Raw genomic sequence first — 7500 nt, 5'->3', positions numbered from 1 at the left:
GTATTGGCTGTTTGTTTGAATAAAACAATTCATTTCATTTATTTTCTTCTGCTCTGTATCCAGGCTGGATCCACCATCCATCCACCTTGCCGGTCTGGATTGACTGCAACTGTCCTCCTTCCTTCCCCGAGTCACGAAACGAATCACACACATACAACAAAAGAAGAAATTTAGGAAGACATCTCTTTCCCCTACAACCCCACCCATGCCCTGCCCTCTTCCTCGGTATACTTAAATAAATAAATAAATAAATAAATAAATAAATAAATAAATAAATAAACCAAAGAATGAAGAGTTCCCGGTTGTTTGTTGACTTTTAATTTCATGGGTCCCTCAAATCCCTACTCCCCACCCTCGGCTTATGGCTGTGTGTGTTAGTGGGTGTGTTTTAGAACTCACTGTCCTGTACACTTTCAGAAAGAGTGTTATCAGGAAGAGAATCATTCATGAATAACAGATGTCCAAGCAGGTAACATCTCATCTCAGATGGTTTCTTTTGGAAGCTTGGAGGAATTTGGTTCCTCTTTGTTGTCCCTCCTCTTTCCAGAACAGACACTGGTTAGAATCAGTCCACTTCCCCGCGGATGAAAATGGCGCACCCACAGACAGATTTCCTGGGATCTGGTTGACCTGGGAGGTGGAGGGTGGGGCCGGGGGTGGGGGGTGGGGGTGGGGGGGTGGGGGGGTGGGGTGGGGGTGGGGGTGGTGGAGACAGTCTCTCCGAGACTGGTTATGAAACACCTACAGACCTAGAGAGGTTCGGTCGGTCGGTTGCACCCACCGGTTTGGTTTTTCATGAATGGTTTTGTGTCTCCGGGGAATGCTTGGCCAGGCAGACAGAGAGATGAAGCGCTTTAAAATCCCATAACCGTATTAGCTGGAGCCCCCTTTTCCTTTCCTAACTTCGATATGATATATGGAAGGGGCTGCTGCGGCGTCTCGAAGAAATCAAGTGTCTGACCACCAGATGAGTTACTTTCATACCAGTGTACCTACCTACCTACCTACCTACCTACCTACCTACCTACCTACCTACCGATACACGTCAAAAAGCGAGCGGGCATGTTTTCCCATATTCACAAACATGTTTTTTTTCTCCCATCCTCCGACGTTAACCTCCATCCACTTAAAACAAGTATGTCAGGCGTAGCTTCTTTCCCAACTTTTACATCAAGACATAACAACGATGATCATTTGGTGAGCTTGGCCAAATATCGAGCTGGCATCATCTCCAGACAAGACCCCTGAGATGCATCAGCTAGCTTCCAAAGAATGTTGGGGTGTTTTGTTTTGTTTTGTTTTGTTTTGTTTTGTTTTTGTTTTTGTTTTTGTCCCCCCCACCCCCCACCCCAGGAATGAATGATCATATCTGTCCCATGCATGATTGACAAAATGGCGGCACTAAAACCGCCAAGAGGATCATCACTACTGCAAGTAGAGGCCCCAGCAGTGTGTTTCTTCTGCACTCACTGCTGTCCAGCAGTGAGACTGTCCCCGTGAGTGTTGCTTTCCTCTGGGGACCCGTTGGACAAGCACTCATAGACTGGTCCAATATGAGGCCGAACGTTCCCAAACACTCTGCATTTTGGATATTCCTCACCTGGGACAGAATTGCACACTAGCTGGCTGGCTGGGAGTGGGTTGCGTATGCGGGAAAAGAACACTTAACACTCACAGCTGTGGTGGGTTGGTTGGTTGGTTGGTTGGTTGGTTGGTTGTTTTTTTTTTTTTTTTTTGTTCTTTGGAGGGGTTTGGGAATTTTTATTTTGAATAGATGATTTCTCCTCCCTCCCTCCCTCCCTCTCTCTCTCTCTCTCTCTGTCTCTCTCTCTCTCTGTCTTTCTTTCTTTCCTCCTAGGATTCCCCTGCACGTGTGCATGTGGGCTTACACAGCGCACAGATGATGTTAAGACCCCCCCCCCCCCTTGCTTGCGGTCACATAGCTGGAGGAGTGGCTGGAATCCTAACATTTACAGTCACAAAGTTCAGCTGCGTTCTTTTTTGTTTTTTGGTTTTATTTTATTGTACTTTGTTTTATTTATTTATTTATTTATTTATTTATTTATTTATGTTGTTGTTGTTGTTGTTGTTGTTGTTTCCTTTTTGTGGTTTATGTGATGTTATGCGTAAGATGGATGGATTACACCTTTTTGGAACTATCTTGGGCAGTTTATAGTCCAAACGGCTCAATAGCATCATTATGAACCAGGTAGATTCATTCACTCATTCATTCATTCATTCATTCATTCATTCGTTTCTTCGTTTCTTTGTTTCTTTGTTTCTTTGTTTGTTTCTTTGTTTGTTTTCTGGAGCTGAGGACCAGGGCCTTGTGCTTGCTAGGCAAGCATTCTACCACTGAGCTACATCGCCAACCCAAACCAGGTAGAATTTTTGTTGTGGGTGGGGCCCCATCTTCCTTCCGGAGACTTCAGAAATTGCTGTTAGGAAAACTTAATCATTATTAATCTCGAAACAGAAGGTTTAAACTTTGGGATAGCCTGCCGGGTGGTGGTGGTGGTGGTGGTGGTGGTGGTGGTGGTGGTGGTGCACACCTTTCATCCTAGCACTTGTGAAGGAGAGGCAGGCGGATCTCTGGGTTCGAGGCCAGCCTGGGCTACAGAGTGAATTCCAGGAAAGGAGCCAAAGCTACACAGGGGAAACCATGTGTCGAAAAACCAAAAAGAAAAAAAAATTTTTTAGGATGAAAGCCCAACCAAGGTCTATGGGTGGAGACAATACCCACTACAGGTGGAGACTTTTTTTTTTCATAGGATGACTTCTTCCTTCCTTCCTTCCTTCCTTCCTTTTTTAAATTTTTTTTTATTTCCTACAACGTCTTCTGATCATGGTTTGCTTTTCCATAACTCCTTCCAGATTCTCTCCACCCACCCAATCAAAATCCAATTGAGGCCTGAGGTGTGTGTGGTTCATATACTCAGTAGTGAGACTCTGTTGTAGAGAAAAACAACATTTTCTTCTCCAGTGGTTATCAGTTGGAGATTTAAGAAAAAAGAAAAAAGAAAATGAAACAAATCATCTTTAGTCTAATTTTAAAAAGAGAGAGAGATACTACTATGATTATTAGACAGCTCAGTGTGAATACAGGGTATGATACTGGTCCTGTCATTCTGATTTATATATTCCTTGGGGTTACACATGGTTGCTTCCATCTTGGTGAGACAAGATGGCAGCCAGCCACACATTAACTGAAAAAACATTTTAACTCTGTGACCTAGCAAGTGTCTGAATCATAACTTCATCTCTCTCTCTCTCTCTCTCTCTCTCTCTCTCTCTCTCTCTCTCATACATACACACACACACACACACACACACACACACACACACACGCACGCACGCACGCACGCACGCACGCACGCGCGCGCGAGACAGAGATACAGAGAGAGATGAATAAATTTGATCCAGGCATATCTCGGTGAGTTAGAGGCCAGCCTGGTCTATAGAGCGAGAGCCAGGACAGGCTCTAAGACTACATAGAGAAACCCTGTCTTTTTTTTTTGTTTGTTTTTTTTGTTTTCCCGAGTGCTGGGATTAAAGGCATGCCCCACCAACAGCCGGCGAGAAACAATATATGTATATGTGTGTGTGTGTGTGTGTGTGTGTGTGTGTGTGTGTATAATAAATAAATAAATAAATAAATAAATAAATAAATAAATAAATACACCTCATCTTCTCTTTCATGACTTTGCCTGCTCTGCCTTCACAGGCTCCTCTTTCCTCCTACTGCCCAGACAGACCTCTTCCTTTGGGATTTCCAAGGTTCAGCCAGCCGTCAGACACAGTGAGATAGAAAATTGGGCAGCTCTTAGACTTTTTTTTTAAGTGGGAAGTTAGAGCTATAAGTGTACTCATAGGACTGATTTTACTGTGTTCCAGAGGTTGTGTAGTGCCATGTTTTCATTTTCTTGAGGGATTCCCCTCCCCCCCTCTCTTTTATTCCAGATTTCTGTTTTCTCCCATTCCTCATGCAGTGATAAATGATGGGTTGGATCTCCAGTCCCATGGGCCCTGATGTCCACATTTATCCTCTGGGGGCATCAGGCAGAAGTGTGATACACAGAATTTGTTTTTCAAGACAGGTTTTCTCCGTGTAATTTTGGTGCCTGTCCTGGATCTCACTCTGTAGACCAGGCTGGCCTAAAGGTGTGCTGGAATTAAAGGCGTGTGCCACTGCCGCCCTGCCTTGGTGCACAGCCTTACAGGCAAGAAAAGTTCATGGTCACCATCTAACCTTTGACCTTGTGCCAGAAACTTTAGGGAAGAAAGGCTCAAGGGTGAGGCCACAGCTCCACTTGTCTCCTTAGATATGCATATCTGTTGCCTTCCAGTTAAGCACTACCTTCTTGTTGCAGTTGGGGAAAACCTTCACTGCTAATTTGAATCCAGTCACTTTCAGGTTTCTGCGGGGGGGGGGGGGGGGGGGACGGGGGGACGGACGGACAAAACAAAACAAACAATTTATTTGCTTTACGTCATATTTTAACTTTTCTTTTCTTTCTTTCTTTCTTTCTTTCTTTCTTTCTTTCTTTCTTTCTTTTTTTTTTTTTTTTTTTAGACAGGGCCTGTCTGTCTCTCTATCTGTGCTCCTGACAAATTATCCCAGGGCTTCTTTCTGAGCACTGCCACGAAAGTAGTGAGCTAGTGAGCTACTCCAAATTATTTTAAATATGCTGCTGCTGCTGCTGCTATTATTACATAGCACAAACAGGGAGACAAGCACAAAAACGCTGCTTTCTCAAAGAGCAAAGGGGACTTCAATGGGGGGGGATGGGGGTGGGGGCGCTTTATATAGATGGGTGCTGAGTCTCTTGTGTAAGGAATGTTGGACTCATTGTGTGTTTTTAAAAAAATATAGTTGGTTGTGAGACACTGTGTGGTTGCTGGGAATTGACTCAAGAAAGACCTCCGGGAAAGCAGCCAGTGCTCTCAAACCACCTCCCCAGCAACTTGCTGGATCTCTGACTTTTTTAAAAAAAAAAAAAAAAAAAAAAAAAAAAAAAAAGAGGCCTGAATGACATGGAGTTGTCTGGAGCCCGGGGCTTACCCTTCCCCTCATAAATCAGTTCCCCAGCACTGCTGTCTGTTGTTTGTTTGATCCCAAGTGAATTATAATTTGTGTTCATGTCTATTTATTTAATTTTAACTTTTTTGTGGTTGTTGCTGTTTTTTGAGAGACAGGCTCTATTTGTGTCATCCTGATTCTCCTGGAAGTCTCTGTCTCTCCGTGTGTGTGTGTGTGTGTGTGTGTGTGTGTGTGTGTGTGTGTGTGTGGTTGTTGTTGTTTTCCCCGGTCTGTAAATACACATTTCTTGCCTGCAGGGAGGTGGTGGTGAATGCCTTTCATCCCAGCATTCAGGAGGCAGAGAGAGGGGCTTTGTGACCTTCTGTTTTCTTTCTTTCTTTCTTTCTTTCTTTTTTTTCCCTTCCCTTTTTTTTTTTTTTTTTTTTTTTCAGTTCTGGCCCTCTAGAGGCTAGGAAACAAAGAGAACAAAAAGGACCTTGCATAGCATGTCACATGGTGGCTTCTATCTTGGTGAGGTCCCCGGCCAAGATGCCTGCCATCCTCGTGAATGCTTCCATGTTGGTGAGGTCAATAGCCCAGAAAAGAGCAGTAGTGCCTGAAAAGTTTAGAACTATGACCCCCCCCCCCCACCCCCACCCCGACCCCCCGGCATGCATGCACACACACAGAGAGGCACACCCAGAGACACATAAATACATTTTGAAATTAAACTAAATGTAAAATGAAGTTAACAGGAGAAGAAATTAAAAACTGACACAGAGAAAACTGTTGCTCCTGGAAGTTTTATTTTATTTTATTTTTTGATTTCTTGATTGATTTTTTGGGTTTTTCGAGACAGGGTTTCTCTGTAGCTTTGGAGCCTGTCCTGGACTAGCTCTGTAGTAGACCAGGCTGGCCTCGAACTCACAGAGATCCACCTGCCTCTGCCTCCCGAGTGCTGGGATCACTGGCGTGCGCCGCCACCGCCCGGCTTTGATTGATATTTTTGAGACAGGGTTTCTCTGTGTAACATTTCTGGCTCTCCTGGAGCTTGCTTTGTAGACCAGGCTAGTCTCAAACTCACAGAGATTCACCTGCATCTGCCTGGGATTAAAGGTTTTTATTTTTCTAGTATCAGCTTGATACAGTATAAATTCTTATCCTATGCTAATTGTGAAATGTTTCATGGAGGCTTGCCCGGTCATTGAGTCAAACCAAAACTTAGTATAAGCCACAGTCATTCTAGGGTTCCCCCCCTCCCCCCCCCCATATAGCCTCCCTGGTTCTGTGGGTTGCAGTCTGATTTTTCTTTGCTTTATACCTAGAATCCACTTATGAGTGAGTGAGTGAGTGAGTGAGTGAGTACACACCATGTTTGTCCTTCTGGGTTTGGGTTACCTCACTCGGGATGATATTTTCTAGTTCCATCCATTCATTTGCCTGCAAATTTCATGCTGTCATTGTTTTTCTCTGCGGAGCAGTACTACTCCATTGTGTCTATGTACCACCTTTTCATAATCCGATCTTCGGTTGATGGGCATCTAGGTTGTTTCCAGGTTCTGGCTATGGCAGATAGTGCTGCAGGGCAAAAGACAAGGTCAGTGAGACCAAAAGACAGCCTGTGTATCTTTAAGCGTTCCTTGGGTATTTGAGGTCGATCTATTCCCAGTTTTCTGAGATACCGCCATACTGATTTCCACGGCGATTGTACAAGTTTGCACCCCCACCGGCGGCGGTGGAGGAGGAGTGTTCCCTTTGCTCCGCATCCTCTCCAACATTGACATTGGTGTAAGGTGGTATCTCAGAGTCGTCTTGATTGGCATTTCTCTGATGATGACGGATGTTGAGCATGTCTTTAAATGTCTTTCAGTCATTTGTGATTCTTTTCTTCTTTGGAGAATTCTCTGTTTAGCTCTTCAGCCCATTTTTTTTTTTTTTAAATTGGATTGATTGTTCAGCATTTTTATATGTCTAGTTTCTTGAGTTCTTTATTATACTTTGGAGATCAGTCCTCTGTCAGATGTGGGGGTTGGTGAAGGAAGGCCTTTCCCCATTCTGTAGTCTGTCTTTTGGTCTTACTGACTGTGTCTTTTGCCCTGCAAAAGCTTCTCGGTTTCAAGAGGTCCCATGTATTAATTGTTTTGCTCGGTGTGTCTGTGCTGCTGGTGTTATATTTAGGAGGTGATCTCCTGTGCCGATGCGTTCAAGAGTACTTCCTATTTTCTCTTCTATTAAGTTTAGTGTCACTGGATTTATGTTGAGGTCTTTGAGCCACTTGGACTTGAGTTTTGTGCCTGGTGACAGATGTGGATCTATTTGTAATCTTTTACATTATGAAATCTTTATTTTTTTAAATAAAAGAATCAAACAAATCAGAGGGCGGTGACCTGTCGTTTCCATGTAAAGATGTGCATTTTGTCACAGTTCAAAGAGAATTCAGTGATCATGAAAGACAGAGACAGGACCCTGAGGGCAGGTAC

Source organism: Peromyscus eremicus, unplaced genomic scaffold (assembly GCF_949786415.1).
Source record: "Peromyscus eremicus unplaced genomic scaffold, PerEre_H2_v1 PerEre#2#unplaced_630, whole genome shotgun sequence".
NCBI lineage: Eukaryota > Metazoa > Chordata > Mammalia > Rodentia > Cricetidae > Peromyscus > Peromyscus eremicus.
Note: the sequence above shows the minus strand (reverse complement) of the source record.